The following is a 19378-nucleotide window of genomic DNA, read 5'->3' on the forward strand; positions in this document are numbered from 1 at the left end:
AAATACTAAAAATAATACCAAGCTACTTTTACGCTTTATAAATAATACTAAAAGTAAAGCCAGCTGCAAAAGTATATAAATAATTTTTCGGATGGAAATGCGACAAGCCTTTTAAATATTTCTGCACTATTTATTTGTCTGTGGCGACGGGCAATTTGTACGGCATGTCCACACCCGTCGTGTGTATGTGTGTGTGCGTGTGTGTTTGTGGTGTGTGTGTAAATAAATATTTCAGTTGCCCCGTCGCCCTTTGTTACTAATTAATTTATATCAACATTTCAATGCTAAGCCAAACAAAACAATCAGCTTAATGTCGGCCAAAGCACACACACGCACACACCACACACACGCACACACACACATACATGCACACACACACACACTAAATCTATGTCTTTTCTTGTAAGTGTGGTCGTGCTGGTGGGCTGTTCTTAAAGTTTACCTAACTCAAGTTATATTCATTTCACAAATTTGGTTATTTAACATTTGCCTTACATTTAACTATGTAAATTGACTGTTAACTTAGCAGTCTGTTATTAACATTTGCATTTTTACATAGGAAGCGAATGAATGAGAGATTGACGTATTCAAAAGTTTTTCAACAATCTTAATTCATTAAAAATTTTTAATTTTTAAAAGTTTGCATTATTTTTTATTTTACACAAATTAGAAGTTTTTCTTCTCATATAAATGTTTCCAATAAATATTCGTTCGATTGCTTGAAGCTGCCCACGTTTGGGCTGGCTGTGATTGTATTTAAAGGATTAACAGCCTCAAGGCTGCGGCTTTTGCTACTTTCACACGAATGCAGGATTAGCTTGGTGGACGGCAACAACGGAGACGACGACGACGACGACGAGGACGAGGACGAGGACGCCTTCAATGTTTATCTTTGCCAAGAAGCCTTGGCCTGGCTCATTTCTGTTGTTGTTGTCGTTGGCGCTCTTCAAGCTGTTGTCTGTTTGTCTTTTGGCTGACTGTTTAAGTTGGCGCCCTGTCTAGGCCCGGGCCGCAAAAACTTTCGGTCACACATGACGCCCCTTGGTGTGATTTAAAGTTTCATTGTCGCATCTCCGGTTCGCCCCCAGGAAATCGCAAATTAAATTATGGTCTTATGTGTGTGCACAAATCGATCATAAAATACTAATTACTTGGCGAACTAAGCACGTTAACACGCTCCCACATAGATAGACGGCAGGGGACAACAGGGCGGGGGACGGCAGGGCGATTAAAAGCTTAATTATCCCATTGCGACACTTCATTAGTTTGGGCGTGCAAGGATCTGGCAATCGTGCACACTTATCCGGCTGTCGCTGCCGGCGTCACAAGTTCTCGCCACGTTTATTGCAATTAATTTTCTTCAGTTCAGTTTCAGTTTTCGGTTTTCGGTTCTAGTTTTAAGTGCTTTTTGCGCGCGTGTGTGTGTGTGTGTGTGTGTGTGTGTGTGCGTGTGTGTTGCTGTTGCTGGCTAATAAGCCTTTGGTGGACGCTCCGTTGACTTTTGGCCAGCTGCGTCCATTGCTCATGTGGTCAGCTCCTTCCCTCGTCCCGTTCGACCAACCCCCTCACACGTAGAAACAGCAACAGAAATAAAAAAAAAAACACATTTGCTGTTATTGCTCAATTAAGCTGCGAAGCAGCCCCTGAAATATTTAGTTCCATTGTTTGGCAGCTTTTCTTCTTTTAATTTTTTATTTATTTATTTTATTTATTTTTTTCGGTATACGCAGCTAATGGAAATTTCCTGTGCTTTTTATTTGAACAAGCCAAAAAAAATACCAAAAAAAATAAGGAGAAGAAACTTTAGCTTATTTTCTTTCAACAGATTCAATTTGAAACGCAACATTGAATTAAATTACGTGAGCACAGGGCAGGGGCTGAGTGAGAGTTTGGAGTCAGACTCTGAATCGGAATCAGAAGCAGAATAAAAATGATGCCAAGTGATGGCATTGAAGCGTGGTTAACTGGCAACCGTAACAATAATATGGCCCACAAAATCGCATAACAATGAAACTGGCTAATAGTAAAAGAAAATGCCCTGGCAAGAGAAGAAGCAAGCAACAACTTTTTAACCATTTCAAGGGACTAGCGAGTACACTACTTCACGCTTACACTGTCCAGCCAGGACTTGGGCAAGAGCGAGAAAATAAATTGTAGAGGAGAAGGTATCGACATATATGATAATTATGAACTGGCAAAATGTAATTATTTTTCAGGCTGGTTTTTCATACATTTTTCATAAATTTCTTTTATTATATATGATTATTACTTATATTTAATATATACACCATAAATTTATACTATTTTCTTATGAGTTCTTGAATCAGCGTATCGCTCTGCTCAAATTCACAAATCAGACTGTCCTTAGCACTAGAAATCAACATGAACTAAGGCTCATGGTAGTATAAGTACTAAGGTAGTATAAGTACTACTCTCCATCTGTCTTCACAGAATGTATTTGCTTTTGTGCCTTTGTACTTTGCGAGATCGACTCAAGAATGTATATACTTTATGGAGTCGAAGATGCTTGCAATAAATTACTGAGTACATCGCTGTCGACCTCAACAGAAGGGGCCCATTGCAAGGGTAATAAGATAATATGCTTAGACCCCCAAATTGGCCAACAAAAATCAGACAATTAGCCGCATTTGCTCAAGCAACCGAATTGGGGCTTCATCTTTTGCGCTTGCGAACCAACACAAAAATCGACATAAATTATGCGCTTCATGTCTTGTCCAGTTGACTTTTTGCATTGATACGCTGCATAAATCAAAAAATGGCACACACACTCACAGACTTGGTCGCAGCTTGGGGGTTGCAGGTTCAACCCTCACGTAGTTGCACGCTGTTTTTTGTGGAGCCGCAGGAGCTGGCCGCACAATTTGGCACGTGTGATAAACTCAAAATTGTTGCTGCCAGCGGCTGCAATTGCGACTGCGACTGGAAGTGTCAGCATTTTGCCGGAAAACGGCTAAGCGAAAACTTTGCCAGATTTTTCCATTTATCTGGCGCATGTAGTTGACCTTTTGGGCGGCGCAAAAGTTTTGCCATTTTGCCGTACATTAAAAACTATTAGCTGCGGGCCCCCCCAAAGAAAAAAAATATCCCAGCTCGCAACGGGCTGCCTTTTGCGAAAGATCGAAAATTATGACAAATGTTTTTTCATAGCAGGTAAAAGCAGTTAAACAATTTGAATTTTGAATATTCAGTTAACAATCTGTGCAAAGAGTTTTTGTCTTATGAAAATGTGTTTGTCTTATGGCAAGGAGGTAACAAACCAAGACCCGAACTTTTAAGCTTAACGAAAAGAAACAGTGTTCTTTATCAATGTACCCATTAATAATGGGTAAAGAGGGTATTACGTATTTGTGCAAATTTATGTAAAAGGCAGAAGGAAGTATCTCCCACAGCATCAACAGGCGAGACGATCTAGCCATGTCCGTCTGGCTGTCCGTCTGTATGAACGCAAGAATCTCAGCACCTATAAGAGCTAGGGACTTGAAAATTGGAATGTAAATCCTTCTAATGCCCGCGCAGTACGGGTTTGTTCCCGAAAATCGATAGCTGGCCCCATTTACAAGTAATCGATAAACATCGATATCGAAATTTTAACTGCTAAAAGCTAGAGTCACAAAATTAAACTTCTAGAATATTATATATAAATCAAGTATCTTAAGTATTTTATAAATATCGCATAGAAGAGGTTTTAGGGTATCTCCAAGTCGGGAACTAGATCCTCCTACTTGTTTTTGCATGTAATTGTTGCTTATATGGGAACTGTATAAACACACAACATAGATATTCCGATATAGCCTGGCCCTGCGGCCCTTTCATATCCATATCTTGCTATCTTATTTACATGACTTCGAGTAGGACATGCATTTGCTGCCCGTCCAATGACTTTCTATAACTGCCAATGGATTTAGAGCTGCCGCCATTATTGCGCCCCAGGCAGGCAGCATTTAATGGCAACATGCGCCTGCATGCGCTTCAATGCATAAACGAAACATGTTGCCATCAGCTGCAACTGCATGTCGCATGTAGACTGGAAGGCGTGTCTCGCATGTCGCACTTGGCCCAGAGGTGTGCGCGTACTTAGGCCAATTACAGTTGGCCGGGCAGGCCAGTGAGTGTGATAACCCCTTTGATAGCGAAATCTTCCCGTGCGGTTGTATGAACGGCGCAGCCGGACTCTATACGGCGTGTTTGCCGGGCGACTAATTAAAGAACGCGCACGTAGCATGGAAGAGGCAGCGGCAGAGGCAGCGGCAGAGGCAGACGCAGATGCAGAGGCAGAGGCAGCTGCATAGATTTCATTTTTGGCGACGACTAATGGCTGCACTTTGACCGCAGCTGCCGCCCGGAGTGGAGGCAGCATTATAGCCCCCATCCGCGGGTTTTGTGTGCATGTAAAAGTTGGGCGGGGGGCGACGACATGCCGTTGTAATTTGCAACTTAAAACTGTTGTCCAGCGAGCTGGAGCTGGAGCTGAATGCGCTGCTAATGCCAAGTGCTGATGCAGCAGCAACGCGGCGCGTTATTTGAATGTGATTTAATATGAAAGCCAGAGGAGACCGAAGCGCAACCAAGCCAAAACCCACTATGAAAATGAGTCATTACAGATATGCAATCAGGCGGCGACCAGCTCGCTGCTGTTCCTCTTGTTGTTGTTTCTCTTGTCGTTGTTGTTGTTGCTGTTGTTGTTCCTGGTGTTGGTCGAACCCGCAGCGTTGGCAAGGCGCCGACCACATCGAGTCATTTGTTAACAACCAACGCGCGGTTTTGTTACACCAAATGCGCGGAAGTGTGTAGTCGGATGTGGTCAAGCATACGCCATGTTGCCCATCAAAATGTATTCTTTTTTTCCCCAGCCAATGTTCTAGTTGTTGCTGTTGTTGTTGTCATGCCCTTTGCTGTCGTTCCGTAATGTTTTTATTTTTCGATTTTTGCTGTTGTTGCTTTTTGGCGGTTTTTATTAACCGAAATGCATGGGATTCTATGCACGAATAATGCGAAATTTATGGCACACAAAACGTGACACTCTCCGAACTGTCTGGCTAGCCCCTGCCGCCTGCCTCTCCCTCCCCACCATTCACCACTCCCTCATTCCATATGCACACAGCTGGCATATCATTGCGGAAGCAACTCATTTCGCATTTGAGTGCGCCCTGCATGGCATTTGAACTTGGATTTGAATCTGGATTTGGATTTGGATTTGGATTTGGCTTTGCATTCGCTCAGCATGTAGTTTTAATTGTTTTGTCGCTGAATTATATGTATGGCATGCTCTCGGGTCCTTGCAGCACAAATAACGCACAGTTTATTGCATTTAATTTCGCGCGGCACAACCAACAACAACTATTTACACTTTAAACAGAACCAAATGGACGTCTGTCTGCTGTTTTTTAGCTGACCGCAGCGCATTTTGTCAGTTTGTTATAGTTTTTTTTTTATTTTTATTTTCGGCACAATTTTAGCGGCCATTTTCCATTTGCTGAAATGCAATTGATGCGCTGTGCTTTGATTGTGAACAAAAACTGACCAGAAATGAAAAGCCAACGATTGAATACACAAAAAAAATAAATAAAATATTTAAAAAATACGTATGCCAAAAGTTCAACGGCTAAGGAATACGCTTAAGATAGCTCTCATTTAGACAGCACACAAACTATTTAAATAGTTTAAGTAATAGATCAAATAATGCTATTATTAACAATACTATTAATTTATAGACCTTACGATTGGAAGTCATATATAATTTTATACTATATTGATAAAAATAAACTTCTTAACTTAATCATCAGTATATTATGATTAAGTGGGACGCATCATATATAAAGATTAAATGCAGAAAAGATAAAAATAAATTAATAACAATATTTGTTGTATTTATCCTGTTTCTAATTATATTGAACGTCAAAAGCTTGGAAGTACCTAACATTTACAGGCAGTTGGCCTTTTATCAGTTTTCTGTTGAGATACCAATTATTTTTTTTGTTTGTTTTATATTCGAGTGTGTTAAAGCAAGAATAAAGAATTTACCTAGACATTCGAGGCACGAGTCTATCAATCGAAATAATGCAGGAAGTCATTACCACAGAACATCTGAACCTCATTGTAGCCAGGCAGATCGGAGAGCTGTGCGATCGTTGGAACGCAAGGGAAACACTATGCGAGGAGAGTCTGGACAAATACGGCGAGGCAGAGTTTAGGAAATACGCCCAGATGCATTGTCTGTGCGGAGTCCACACGGCAGCCATAGACGAACCGAGAAAGGAGTCGCAAAAGAATATTTGCTGCACTACATGGAGGACATCAGGCCGTCGGTGACCACGAATGGAGTGATGGCCTGATATCGCCGATGCATCATCACGCCTGCTTCAGTTCAATTTCATCAAAATACCAGAACGTAAGCAGTTCCATTAGGTGCAAGTTTCAGAGAGCTTAACAGCTTTACTTTGGAATATGCGACTACATTTCAGCTCTCAGCATTTGGACAGATTTCATATATCTTAAATGCACAAAACTAACTTGATACTTGATTTTGTTAATTAACTAGTAAGAGGTTCTAGTCGGGAGCTTCCGACTAGGGGATACCCTGAACCCTCTTTTTCCAACATCAAATGCATATATATATTCTATCATCATTAATTCTGAATTATGACAATTCTTTTGACCATAATTCAATGCAACTTATTCAAGACTTATTATTTTGAAATTTCGCCAAAATTCCACTTGATATTTCAAGCGAGTGTATTAACTTTTGGGTGTGATGTTTTTTTCGCCTGGCCAATAGCAGTTGCCTGTGCATTTTTTTGACTTCTGTGCGTTGCTGTGATTTTTTAGGTTTATCTGTTATTTAATTTGTATTGAATGTTTGCAGTCGAGTTCTGGCCGTGGTACATTTTGTGCGCTTGAATGGAGCTGGGCTGGGTCTAGCGAGCCGTGGCCCAGTGGCATTTCCATTTTCATTTTCATTAAGCAACAAGTTTTTAGCCAGTCACTGCTAATGCAGCAGCTCAGCAACTATCGCAAACAGTTTGCCGGAGTCAGCGTGGCAGAGTTTTCCGCTTTTCCAGGGTGTGCGCGCAACAATAGGGAAAACTGGCGGCTGTCGTGCGAAACTTTTTAATCTTGTTACTTTGCGAAAAAATAATAATAAAATTAAAGCTTGACGCTGGCTGGCACTTGGCCAGCTGAAATGCGCTTCAGGTGAAATATTTTGCGCATTTCAATAAGCCATTTAAACTGATAATTGTTTCGTATAAATCATTTCACCAGCCCCCATCCCCGCCAGCCCAGCTCAGCTCAGCCTCCACAAAACTGACCTTTGCCGCGGCGCCGAAAGTTAATTAAAAAATTGTGGCCATTGCGCGGCCAGCTTTTGTGTAAGTAGCCCCAGCCAAATAAACTGCAATTCAATTAGGGACGTGGCCATAAATAAGCCACGCCCACTCCCACACACACACACACACACACGTAACAAAGAGAGAGAGTGAGAGGGGGGATGGCTGGAAAACTGACTGTAGGCATATTTAGGTAAATATTATTATAATTTCTGCGTTTCTACAGGCGTTCGGCTTGCTTTTTTGCGGTTTAATCTTTTATAAATAACAAATGGGGCAACTTGCTTTTTGCTCTTCAGCTTGTTGTGTGGGCGGGTGAAGGGGGGCGTGGCAGATACATAAATGCCTGCACTGTGGCAACTTGGCCAAAGTAATTATTTTTAATAATTGACTCGCCGTTGTTTGGTTTTTTTTTTTTTTGTTACTCTTACTGTTTGGCTTGGTATTTTGTTGTTGCTGGCCTAAATTTGAACTTTGAACTAATTTGGCAAAGTTTCTGGTCCGCACTGCGTGTGGCTTTGGCAGCTGCTTTGGTTACTGCTCCAAGCCACGGCGCGGACTACTTAAACTAATTAAATTTATTGGTCTGTGCAAATTTCAGTGCATTTCAAAAGAATTTTAAATTTGCCTCTTACTAGTCTTAAATTCTATTCAAGTTTAAGCAATTTCCTTAAATTAAAATCTCAATCTATTAATAAATTAAAATATATACTTGATTTACATTCTAGACACACAAATTTATTGAGCAAGTCAAATATATTTATATAAATATTTGTAATTAAACTGTGTGTGTTAAAATCCATTTAATTAAATAAAAATCAAGTAAGTGGCTCTAATCGGGCGCTCCCGACTAGCGGATACCCTGAACCCTCTTCTTCCAACATCAAATGCATATATATATTCTATTTTAAATTATTATTTACATATTATTTACCAAAATTGCCCAAAAAAACAGGATATCGATATAGATTTTTATCGATTGCTTCGATTGAAACGGAGTAAGTTATCGATTATCGGAAACGAACTCGATCTGCGCAGGCAATAGAAGCACCTAAAACTTCTCTAGCTCTTATAGGTTCGAGATCCTTGCGTTCATACATACGGACGGACAGGCAGACGGACATGGCTAGATCGACTCGGCTATTGATGCTGATCAAGAATATATATACTTTATGGGGTCAGAGATGCTTCCTTCTGCCTGTTACATACATTTGGATTTTGCACAAACACAATATACCCTTATACCCACTTTTAATGGGTTCAGGGTATAACAATGCACCCGCACACACACACACACACACATACATGTGTACATAAAGCAATAATGCGCATGCAAATTGCAGCTAAATAAAAAAAAAAAAAACATTATTTAAATGCATTTGCTTAAAATTAGCTAACTTAAACAAACAGCTTTCATTATTAATTTGCATTTTGCCAAATTTTAGTAAATCATAAAAAACTGTTTGGCTTTTTAAAGTAATATTTGGCAATTGTGTTGTTTTTATAGTTCATAAGCAGCAATAATTAAACCAAATTATGAATATTAATTTATTGCAATGCGCAGCAATTTTATCGATTGCATTTAATTAGTATTTCAGTTAAGCAGCTGTTGGCCCTAGAATTAACTTATTTAGCGGGGCAGCTCAACTTGGCCCCTGGTTGAAGGGTTAAAAGCCTTTGAGCCTAGCCATATATAAACACAACGACCACAAAGCCTTTGACCCGGCTAACAAACGCGACCAAAATAAATTAGTTCGCTCAAAATCAGCCAAAAGTCAAGGCAAATGATCGCCAAAAGAGACTACGAGCTGACAGTGTGTGGGTGTGTGTGGAGTGTGTGTGCATGTGTGTCTTGCAGCAAATGTCCCTTTTGGGTTTATTTCTTTATTTTATTTTACTTTTTGTTGTCAAATTTCTTCCGTTTCTTTTTATTTTGTGGCATATTTGACTTTTGCAACTCTTTGGGGGCCACGTGCCACGAATTAAAGTGAAAGTCTTATTAAACTTTCAGATTGCCAAAAAACCACTTGACAGCAAACACCAACACAGGAGCAACATGTCATATTTACTCTTACGTTTATTTACTTAAATCGTGACAGCAGCCGGGAGCAAAAATTAAATATATTTTGAGGCGCAATGCCGAACGAACTCTAAGTACTCTATTTAAAAAGTGCTCGCTGGCTAGTAAAATAAATTATTCAAATTAATTGATTTTTGATATTATTCACGACAAAAAAGGAAGCTTAGATCCAAATATTTTAAGTAAATCTTGACTATGCAACGCCAAACAATCTCGTTCAAAATTCTATTTTTTTTGCGCTCAATATATTTTTGTTGATAATTCATGGCATGCGGTAAACTTGACTAAGGCTTTGCTTGTCCCATCAAAAATTTACAATGCCCCGTTCGAAAGAATATCAAAGACGTCTCCAAGCAGGCCACAGTCAAATATTTACATTACTCATACGCCGCGTGGGCCTTCATTCGCTGGCATTTGCCTGGCGGCCGTGTGTATCTGTGCGTGTGTGTGTGTGTGTCGCGGCTGACTGCGATTTAGTGTAATTTCCGCAATCATTTCCTACAGCATTTTATGCCAGGCCGCGCATTGATACGATACACAACGCCTGCCGCCTGACTGAGCCATCGAGTGACTGGCTGGCTAACTGACTGCTTGACTGTTTGACTGGCGTTTAACCTTGGCAGCAGCTGGCTGATTTCACATTTTATTTGAACTGAAACAAATTGCAGGCATTTCTTTTGGGAACGGGAACGGGCACGGGAACGCACTCTATGAGATAAAGGTTGGCCTGGTGTGGTGCTAGTTTTTCGGTTTGGTTTCGGCCTCGGTTTTTGGTCGCCATTCAAAACTTTCAGTTTCATTTTGTGTGGCATTTAAGCGAAAATTGCTTAAATTGAATTATGGCATTCGCTGCATATTTCGCCGGCTCGTACTCGTCGTCGTCGTCCTGTCTCCTCAGTCAAATGCTTTTGCATTAAATTTATAGCGCGCAATAAACTTTTGCGGTCGCTGGCAAAACTTCAACGCGCCAAATACCGCAGGGCAATTACAGCACAAAAGAGCCAAGCCAAGCCGGACCCCGCCGGGTCCGGGGAGGGGCGCATCCAAGCCAAGAGCTGAGCATCGAATGAAGCATAAATGGCGAAACCAAAAATCTACATGCATAAATATGTTGGTGGGGCCGCAGGGCGGCAGGGTTCGCTGGACGCCAGGACGAGTCATGTGCATCAGCTTCAGTTCCTAGCTGATTTGCTTTCATTTTTGGTTCGCTCTCTCTCTCTCTCTCTTTCTGTGGAACACCGGCTTATGTTGCTTTAAACAACACACCCAAACACACCCGAACACAAACACAACAACATTGCAGTACACGAGTTTTATGAATAATATCCTAAAGGCATTAATTTTCAAATTGGTTATTTTTGCCCATTTGGCCGTCGGTGTGCATGTAAACAACAGCACAGTGTAGCATGCCCTGGCAATGCCCGACAGCCATATGGGGTAACAGAGCATAAAGAGCGAAATATGTGTAATATGATTAAATTTTATCAACAAGCGCAACAAAGCAATAGCAAAAATCAAGTCGGGTTTACCCGACTACAAGACTAGCTTGGCTGCTGGGTCTTTTCTGCTGCCGGCCTTGTAATATATACCTTGAGTCCTTTCCGATTGATCCTGATGAACAATTATGAACATATATGGCACCCAACTATATGTATATAACAACATTTATACTCTGCTTATGCTCTAGGAGAACTATCTCTTGTACTCTTCCAGTCCTGCTTCGATATTCCATATCATTTTTAATATATTGACATTTGTACTGACATGCAGTTGCTGTGGAAAATAGAGGCATACCTGACTAGCTCGACTAACCAAGTCGTCCTTATCACGAATATATACACTTTATTGCATCGGAGAGGCCTTCCTCTATCTGATACATACATTAAGACAAAGCCATTATACCCTTTCTACCCATGTCCAATCGGTTAAAGATATAAACAACAGCAGCCGCACCCCAAGCCAACCCTTGGCATGAGGCACGTTCAACAGCTTCAACGACATCTATAAATGTATATAAATACATACGTAACATATATGGACGCATGCCACATAAGCATGTAAGCGAAATCTTCATCTCGCTGTGTCTGGCTCGTGGCAGCTTTCAGCTTTACATGTGGCAATGTGTTATTTATTGCTCATTTATGATTTGGACGTGTCACATTTGCCAGATATTGTCAAATGGCAACAGATCGAAATCGATGGGAGGAGGCGAAACCCCAGCGCTGGGGCCATGTTAACGATTCGGAATTTGATATCTGTTCAAAGAGAGTATGAAGCAAATGAAATCAGGAATTCATATAACAAACAAGTTATGCTGAAATTTGATTGTACTTGTTTTTTCTCTTCTTGGTATTTTTACCAAGCGCTTGATATGTAGGCAAAGCACATGAAAAGAGGATAGCATCAGCTTACAATCAATTGTTATTAAAAACCAAAAACTTTTTCCTAATAACCCTGGACACTTGTTAAGACAAGCTTGAGGAAACCAAGACGCGATAAAACAGCTTGTCAACTATCTTCTATCACCACGAATAAACCTTTGATAAGCGAAAATCTAACCTGCTTCGGATCGAAATTGATATCAACAAATTGATTATGATTAAAATTAAATTAATTTCAACCGACAGCATTCTCCACGAATATACTATGACTCTCTGCTCATAATTTCGTCAGACCGAATGACACAGCCGGAATATGTCGCTCGCATTTTACATGGCATTGTGCGAATAAAAGTTTTGCGTTGACATCGTTTTGGCCAGGCTTGTTGCATGCTCATTACAAGCTACACGAACCATATATAACCAGTCGACATTATTTCGCCGCATATTGCGCATACGCCGCGTGGGCTGGCATTAATTGACAACTGTTGCTGTCTGATTGAGTTTTGATTGTTGCCTGACAATTTTTGCATCAATTTCAATGGCAATTACTGCGACAACTTGTGGTGGTTTTTACCCCTGCTTTCACCTCACCCACAACCAGCTCGCTGTTCGTTGTTATGTAGAACTTCATTTCGCTGCGTTGATAAATCTAATAAGCGTCGCGGCCGTCATGCAATATAAAACCGAGCTCCTGATGCTGCCACGCTCAAGCCCATGCCACAGCCCCTCCCGTTGGGCGCACTTTAAAGGTTGGCTCAGTGCTAAAGTTGGCAACTTGTCGGCGGCAAAAGTTTAACTTAAATTTTTACCATTATATTGTTGTTTTTTTTTTTGCTGCTACCTCCGGCTTTCGTCCCACCTATGCAACAATGCACATTGCAACTTTTTATTATTGTATTAGCAAAAGTTTTTTACGCTTTTACTTCTGCCTTCTGCATTGCTTTGCCCCTTGAAGAACACTCAGCTGCGCACCGTGAGCAGTCCTTAGTGCTCGGAATCTAAGGAAACATTGTTTTTGCCAGCAGTTGCCATAAAGTTGCCTACTCAGACCCGCGATTAACATTCTGGAGAAACAACATTGAACATTTTTCTTGCATTTGTAAAAGGAAAAACTCGGCTAATAACTCGAAAATATGTCCAAGCACTTGAGATCTGTATCCAATTTTTATATTCAATTTACACGAAATATTGGCCAATCATCGAAAAGTTATCAAACTTTTGTAAACTGAATTAACTTAAATATATAAATACGAGTTGACTGCGAGTCTTTTCTTTAAAAGCCTTACATTGCAACTTAGCCAGATGAAAAGTGATTCCTTGCAACAAAAATTCGAAGAAACTAAAATCTACTAAGCCTCGTGCAAATCGATTGAGTTCTGGCCGAGTTACGTAAATGGGAAATTTGGGCTCATGTCTATAGGGTAAATTTTAACATGAAATTCGACAAAATTGTATGTTATCAGATTTAAATATCCGATTAATCTAGAGGCCAAACCATGAACAAGAAGGCAAACTTCATGAGAATCGGTTGAGTTTTGACCGAGTTACGAGAATTATTTTAAATCAATATTGGATTGGATCATATATGAATAAATGTATAAGTTTTGTATATAGTTTTTATAAGCTTTTGGTGAACTTAATTTGAAATTTCTTTGAATTTGAGGAATCGTTTTTATCAGAATAGAAGATCTAGAACTTACCCTTCGTCCAGTGTCAAATAAATTATGTTGTAAATCCATGTGATATCGAAATTGTTTGGATTATTTTCCCCCAACTTAGACCGACGCAGGCTCTCAATCACTTTCACCCACGTTTCCTCCACATTGGTGATCAAATTTTCCCAAGCCTCATCCTTGACTTCATCCAAATGCAGCTTCCGCAAGAACTTTAGCTACGTAGGACCTACGTTTTAGGCAATTCGTCAAGACAAATGCATATATCTAAAGAAAAGTTGCACAGGTTATTATTATTATGATTTTCATGATATTTATCCTATAATATTACCTGAGTTCATTTTCGAAGAAAGTTTCTAAATGTAGCCTGTTCCTGTCTCAGTTGCATATTCCAATCAATCAACTACTCAGTCGATTGTTAGTTATCCAGACGAATGTGATAAAAAGCCGATGTAAGGCGCATGCATGTCAAATCTTTTGTTTACATCTAATTGAAATGGGGATATTTACACCATTGAGCCAGCAGGAGCTGGTATAAAGCTGCGCATAAAGCGCATTATAAAGCCATTCAATTGCCTACAAAGGCAGGTATTCGGGCTCTCAATTACAACTGCCGTTGCTTAGCAACTAAATCCTTTGCTCGGCTCAAACCTTGGGCAAGTGGACAAGGCACACTGGGCCATTCATCGGCTCACCGACATTCCTGTAATTGAGTGTAAGCCAGGGCGAACAACAGCTGCATTTCAACTTGCCCGATGCGATGCCAATTGGCCAATTGCCGGCTGTGTGCAGTGTATATTCTGTTAATTTTTTAATGCCCAGCCCGATGTAGTGTAGTGTAATTTCCATTAATTCAGTGTGCAGCTCGGCTAAAACGTAAATGAACAAAGCAACCTGCCTGCAGGCAGCAGGAGAAAAGGAGAGAGTGGAGAGGGAACATTGATAAAATGTACCAAGTCAAAGGCAGTTGTTGGTCTGTCAGGGGGGTGGGGGAGGTCCAGAAGGGCGGGGCTATCAGCGGCATCGGGTGTTGATTGTGCTAAATAACTGCACAACAATGGCGCCTAAGTACGTTGATAGAAAAAGTAATGAAAGCCAGTCGAGCAAGTAGAAGAAGAAGACGAACGAGAGTTGAAGTGGGGATTAGGAGCTGGAGGCTGGCCTGATTGGTAGCGCCAACAAAGGCTAATTCGAGCGCTCCGGCTACGGCTCCGGCTCCGGCTGACTGGCTGCACTAGCGCACAATAATTGGTAAAAGTCGAAGGAAGGATGGAAAAAAGAGAAAAAAATGCCAAAACAACAAAACAACACGAGCCAAATCGAAAAACAAAAGACGAAAATTGTGTAAAGTGGTTTTATGGAGCAACAAAATAGAAAAATGGGATTTACCACACACACACACACACATGGACTCTCGCACAGCTTGGCACTTGGATTGCGGCTAAGAAGCGAACGCCTTAAGGTTAAAGTAAAGATTGCAGCAGCGGCTCAAATGGATTTACGTGTTGCGAATTTTAATTAAACGATAAAAAAGGCCAACAGACATTTGCCACAACGTGGCCGAGTCGAGTCGAGTTGGCAATGGATGACCAGGCGCACTGCGTGTGCTTAGCCCAAGAATTTATGGGGCCAAGTCGGAGGCCTTTCCGAGGAGTAGCTGCTGCTGCTGCATCATTTGGCCAACCAAAGACGGACTTTTTAGCTATTCATTGCGCCAGCCGGTGTAAAATTTAATTTACGAGCTTGTATTTTCAATATGCCCAGCTCCACATCTCCACAGCTCCACAGCTCCCTAACAGCCAACTCCATCTCCATCTCCATCTCCATCTCCGGCTCTTAAAAGTGATTAACATTAAATCATATACAAGGCAGGGCCATATCTTTGCCGGCCACCTGACCACACAGTTCCCGCCGCAAACAATTACATTTTGTGCACGCGCCCTTCATTCATTTTCACGCACGTACGACTTTTCGCACACAATTTTCACCTTGCGGCCTAGCAAAAAAAAATCGAAAATGAAAATGAAAATAAAGGCAAAAGCATTTACAGCTACGCATTTTGTTTGCTAATTTCGCAGCGAACAGCTTATCAACGAGCCGCCATTAGCTCGAGACACAAGACACGACCCCAAATTGACACCCAGCAGTGGCTGCTCCTGGAGGGGGTCGGGGTCGGGGTCGGGGTCTTGGACGGGGACGGGCACGGGGTCTTGAACTTTTAGCCATTTGTTTGATTTTGTGCTTATTGGACTTGCGTTTTGCATAAGCAATAAACATAAATTATCGACAGCGTCCAGTAACGATGCTGACATTTATTTATGCCCATAACTCATTGAAATCGAAATACCAGCGAAAAGCGAGCGCGCAAAAGTATGCTATGATATTTTCTATGCAGTTGCGCGGAGTGTGTGTGAGCGTATGTGTGTGTCTAGTGTGAAAGGAAGCAATTGAATAGAGCTATATACGATTTTTTTTTTTTTTAATTTGCATCTACCTCTTACAACTCTATAGTTAGAGGTGATATTTGAGAATTAACTTTATGTTAAACGTCTGTATTAGTTAGTTTAAAAATAAACAATATCTGCATTTGGCAGTCTTTAACACCTGTTCGGCATGTTGACAGCCGTGCTGACAGAGTGAGTAATTCGACCTCGGGGCATACCCTATTTAATATGTACAATTAACAGTGCTATTGCTTTAGTGCCTTTAATGACAAATTTGAAAGAGATTTCATGAAGCGTGAATGAAACATATTAAAATCTCAAAAAAATATGCACCATTAGAAATATTTATCTATTTAGGTATTTATAACAAGGGATAGGCCTGACTAATACTTCATAGAATCTGAAAAATATTTAAATAAATGCATAAATAAATATCGCAAAAAAAAAACAACTTGTTTTTGTAGGTCAGATGGACTGGCCAAGTATAATATAGCTCCATTAAAATATCTATATCTACATGTATATAGTAGAAATAGAAAAGTCTCGAGAACCGAGGAGCACGAGGTATTTTTTACTTAAAGTTAATTCTACAGAAGACTTAAAGAGGCCCCCTTTTGAATGCGTATTATAAACTATTATATTATTCTTTAACCTATGTATTATTATATATTATTGAACTCTTTACCAACGTATCGGATATCGAGATGATTTATTTAATGCGTGGCTATTTCTCTAGCATGTCTGATTCTTTGATGAGTTTCAATTTTGTTGCATTTCGCTTTTTGCGCCATTTTCGTGCCACTTGTTGATTACTTTTAAACGAGTTTTGCTTCGGGGGCGTTTCTTAGCCTGGCGCTGGCCCGTTGATTGATATTTATGCGCGTTTGATTGAAGTGTAATCAGCAGTCGGTGCCGCGGACGACGGGGACATGTGGGTATTAGCAGCAGCAAAATGGGATGTAAGTGAGCAAATCGTAATTAAAAACAACGCAACAAACGACGCTCCAAGGCACAAACAATATGCATTAAGGAAAGGGCCAAAGCACCCAAATGGCTGTGACAAGGACTCCCAGTCCGACTCCAATACCAACTGCTGACTGACTGCTGACTGCTGACTGATGGCAATGACGCGGCGCTGCTAATGAAAATGGTTGCATAAACAAGCGCAACGAGCACATAATGAACAGAGAGGCAGCAGCAGCAGCAGCCAGGCTGGCAAACAAAGGGAGGCAGTCAACACCCGGAGACGCCGCCCGACAAAAGATGAAAGCCGCTTTGCCACTCATAAATATGTACACTGACAAATGCGAGACAAACAGTGGGACAAAAAGGCTGAAACAGAGCTGCCAGCCACTCGTGTGTGCCTAGATAGACAAAGCGCCCTTTGGGCACAGTTTGTCAGACCGACTGTCATTCAGTCTGTCCGTCTGTCTGTCCCACCCCTCGGTTAGTCAAGCACTCGGGCGCCTGGGCGTAAATCAAAGTGAAAAGCGTGCTAATTGCATTAAAAGCATATAAACAAAATGCAATGCAAGTGGCTGGCATAAAAAAAAAAAAATAACTAAATAAATATATAAAGAAGCCAACACCACGCCCCAGCTCTGCCCCCGGTCTATGCCTGGTGCTGATGTCCTTTTGTGCATATGCGCTCTGTGAAATTAAGCAAATAAGCACGAGCTCATGCCGAGCTGTGTGGCAACTTTGTTCCCGGAATCCGTGCAAGCGCCTCAGCGCCTTTCACAATTTTTAATTGCTGCACAAACTTTAAATGTGCCACAACTTGGCCAGGACTAGTTCTACTGCTGGAGGCGTTTCATTTCAAGTGATGTTTAATTTGTGCGGAATTTTCGCCCAAGATTATTAAAGTTGAAGTGCTTTAAATGCGACCGGATAATGGGCTGGGGCTGGCCAAGTAAATAAACCAGCAGTAAAGTCTACTTAGGTATCGATTTTAACATAAGGCAACTCTTCAAATTAATAAAACACAGCTAAGCTCAAAGAACTTTATGAACAAAAAGTGCTCGAACCTTTGAATAAATAATATACTAAATAATAAACAATAATAAATGCCCATGGGTTTTGCTTTATGGTTGTCAATAACGACCTCATAGTCGAAATTCAATCGTACAATGTGCTGATATATGACACGTAATCAAATGTTTTAAGTGCATGCATGGCATACGCAGCACCGACCCTGGCCTATAAGTGCAACCTCCTTCCCCCCCATAAGTCAAAACAAATATGTTCGCATTAAAACAGACGTATAGAAAGCAAATGAATGTGGGGGCGAGTGAGAACTGCAAATCCGACAAGTAAATATAATAACAATAAAAAAGGGAAACAGCGCGGCATGAATACAGCCAAGGCGAGATATTATGACAGCAATAAAAAACGTATAACGCGCAGCAGAAAAAACAATGAGAAGCAAGGACAAGCGCTGACAATGACAATTTCAGTTCCAGTTCCAGTTCCGGTTCCAGTACCAGCTTTAGTTTCAGTTCCAGTTGCGCTTACGTAAAAAGCATTGCCTACTTTTTGGGGCAACGCAGAAGCAGCAGGCGGCAGCTTCGATTTTCAATGCGGTTTTATTTAAAGACTTAATAACATTCATTATTACATATTAACACAGCTAAACATAAATATTTACTTAATATATTGTAGTTAGATACTTTGCATATTTTTCCTTAGACCTAGACATTCAACAAATACTCATGCAGAATACCATGGATAATTTTCTCAAGATATGCACATATACGTGTTCCATATGTGTGTGTGTGTGTTTAGGTGTGCCTTAAGCAGTTAAATATTGCATAGAGTAAGAAGAAATAACTGTACAATTTGTGCCTACAATTTTATTAGCCTACTCTGTAGAAATTTACAGTGGCGTCTGCGTCTTGGGTTTGTCTCTGCATTTTTTGCTGGCTTTTCAAAGTTAATTAAAATTCGTAAATTGCCTAAAAATTGCATTGGATTTTCGCTTATTAATCTCAATCATATAAGCTTTGCTATTTATCAATCTAATTTAATTTTTCATGTACTTATCGGTAGTTAGAACAATTAAATTTACCCAACTATTTTATGTAGTTTTTAATTGTACACGAAAAGTGTTTTTGATTTACGTTAAGCATCAATATTGAAGACTCTATTTGCAGTTAATTTAATCTTAACTTTAGCTATATATTTTTCGATTTTCCGATTTGCATTAACAGGATGCTTAGAAACTAGGCTTGTACAGATTTGGCTAGTTAAGTACTTGCATATCTTGATTTCTGTTTAATTTTTCGTATTTTTTGGTAACAACTTTGAGCAATTTCTTCCCTTGCCTAAAAGCAAGCAAGGAGCAACGTACTGCACGCAGTAGCCCCTCCGTAACCCCTCCTAAAATATCATCTCTAATTTTTGAAAAATACGTATGTCTGTCTCATTGTATGTACAGTAGCTAGGCAGCTACAGA

Source organism: Drosophila novamexicana, unplaced genomic scaffold (assembly GCF_003285875.2).
Source record: "Drosophila novamexicana strain 15010-1031.04,08,12 unplaced genomic scaffold, DnovRS2.1 tig00000974-arrow-arrow-pilon, whole genome shotgun sequence".
In the NCBI taxonomy this organism is placed as follows: Eukaryota; Metazoa; Arthropoda; class Insecta; order Diptera; family Drosophilidae; genus Drosophila; species Drosophila novamexicana.